Below are 2826 nucleotides of genomic sequence, written 5' to 3'. Positions count from 1 at the left end.
ACCTCATGCCTTCTACAGGAGGAGAATTTCCAAAGTTCAACATCCAGACGTTTGACGTGAGTTAAGCAGAATGTAGCATGCGCCAGCACGGAAAAGGCAAGTCGTAGACGCCACAAACAAAGTTCTATCACACATGCATTATCCACAGTTTACAATAAACTTCTTCACGTTAAGAACGCGTATGCCAAAAGTGTTGTTGGTAATGGGTCCTAATCACCGCGTCTGAGATAGTCCGACACAGTGAATCTTCTGGAAGAGATAACTCTGCTTATTTTTTTAGGAAACCATGTATCCGCAAAATTCACACCGTCATTTTAACTAACTAATGGGGAAATGTGAACTTCATTAAGGAATGCGGGAAGGATGCTGCCTCATCCCCATATTCTCCAGTCCATTTTCATGCTTTCGTCATGTTCAACAATCAGAGGTGGGGAAGCTAGTTGTGGCAAAAGATATGAAGAAAATTGCCCTGTCTACCCTTTTTTCCTCCGATGCAAAAAAGTCTTTTCATAGTGGACCTGGTAAGCTTTTTTCTCACGAAGAAATCACTGGAGACTGTTTGTGACTTATTTGAGTGTTTTCTACAGTTACTGAATTTTCACCATATTGGGTGACGCCTTTTCTGAATGTATGGAAACCATTTAATTTTCTTCCTTATTACACAAATTTCCGTCCCGCATGTGAAGCATCAAAAGCCACAGTACTCGTTGAGAGCATTTCCGGTTATAAAGATGTCCTTTTCAATAAGACCCCAAACAAGGAGCCGTGTAAAACAGCAAAATTATGGGTTCGGAGGAAGAAGTGTTCCGTTTGGACTTTAATGCATCAAAGCAGATGTAACAGAAAGCGTAATTAAAGACTAGTGCAGCATGGGCAAAGCTCCTCTTCTTCAGAATTCTTTTTGATGAAATCATGATACATGAGTGTAACTAGAGTGCTGAAATGAGGAAGTACAATGCTCTGAAGGTAATCGCCCCCCTCAACACCATTCCCATGATGATTCTTCTGTAGGTAGCTGCTAAACATCTTAAATAAATGCTGCTTAAGAGTTATCTATAGCTAGATGACATCAAATGCGATTCTAGATGTTAGGCTCAACCTTTTCCCACTGCGTTTATACTAGCATGCCAAAAGTTGAGTAACGAAACATGATTACTAAGGTTTAATTTAAAAGGCGAATGCTTATCTTTTCTTGGGGACGTATCTATAGTCGCCTAGGGTAGAAGAAGCACGTTAGTTCTCTTACTGATTTTCTTGGAGGACCAAGCAATAAAAATAAAATATAAAGAGGATTGACAGTGACGAGCACCTTTAAAAAACCAGAGAACAGTAATGAAATCAAAAACAGCTTATATAAACAAACACGGGACTTTGGACAAAATGCAGGGTTACACTCGTTAGAATTTTGAATTTTACTTTTTCTCTCTATTATTTCCAACTAAAAGGAAAATTTACAGTCTAAATACGACTAATTTGGGATATATCTTGAATTACTTTTACCACTTTGCTGGAATTCTTGAAAATAAATCATGTTGCTGAAGAGGAACTCGGCGCTTGTAAAGTATAAATAGATTTGTGCTAAAATTAGGAAGCAATTTGTGAGACGTGAAGGCTCTAGTTTTGTTCTAAGATAGAGGACTTATTTGTCTCGGGATTTTGACCAGGCGCGGAATCCGAATCCGAATATTCCACAATGAGAGGAATTTTAATGATAAAAATCAGGAGTATTAAGCTTTGAAAATTAGGACGACTCCCATAAAATACATTTATGTTTCAAATTTGAAAGTTGGTCTACATTTTGATGAGCTCTGATATCATGGGTAACATCTTTTAACCACTTCCTTTGTCGAAAATTATTTGCTTTTCGACCCGAAGGCTGGCAATGCATCACCCAATCATTACCTATGGGTATATCGGCTTGTCAATTAATCCGTCATCAAAGTTAGGAATGGCTATCCTACTATAGCAATTTAAGGGGTGCTTTGGGGAAGAATTGGAAGCCTGTCGATTTGCACTCTCAGGACCATCTGTAGAATTCATTGGACAGCAAGTAGTCTCATCGACAGACACGTGAAGTTATGCTAACATTGAAAAGCGGTTTGAACAGAGGGAGGCAAGAGAAAGCACCTCCAGGCGTGAATCAATCCAAGACAGACTCATCATGTTCAGAAAGGCCCCTAACTCATGACTCAAACAGAGACCTACTTGTCGTTATCGATATAAGCAATCTTCTGCAAGTTTTAACTTGAGCGATGTTGCAAAATGTTGTTTGCAACCGTATAAAAATGGGAAGACGAAATCCCTAGAGGCTTCAGGGTCAAAAGGTACCACAGGCTTTTCATTGGCTTATCCCCATTTCACCTTATGGAAATGCTCCAAACATTTTAAATTCTCTACTAACTGGCTGACGCAAGATGAGAACTGGCTTGAGTAGTCCAAGTTTAGGCAGACGACGGCAGGATCAACTACCCTCTAGCGCCCCAGCCATTCTCCACTGCCACATCCCTACCCCATCCTTACGCGCTGTAATTTTCTCACCAATTTCCTACTTCCTTTGTAACCCATTTCATAACCATATGGGAAATGAAATACTCAGATGGAAAATAAAGGGGAGACAGAAACGATTTATTGTTTGGCCAATGCAGGAGTGGTATATCGTATCCACCAAGAAGCAAACCGAGACCCAGACCCTACAAAGGATAACGAGTCTATTTGAGATACTGTGGTCTATATACAAGAATCCCATTTATCGGTGAATAAAGCCCCTAGGTGACATCCCGTCAGAGGTGGAAGTTGCAGTCAAGTCAAGTTGTGGACAATTGAGCA

This window comes from Echinococcus granulosus, assembly GCF_000524195.1.
Source record: "Echinococcus granulosus chromosome Unknown EG_S00072, whole genome shotgun sequence".
In the NCBI taxonomy this organism is placed as follows: domain Eukaryota; kingdom Metazoa; phylum Platyhelminthes; class Cestoda; order Cyclophyllidea; family Taeniidae; genus Echinococcus; species Echinococcus granulosus.
Note: the sequence above shows the minus strand (reverse complement) of the source record.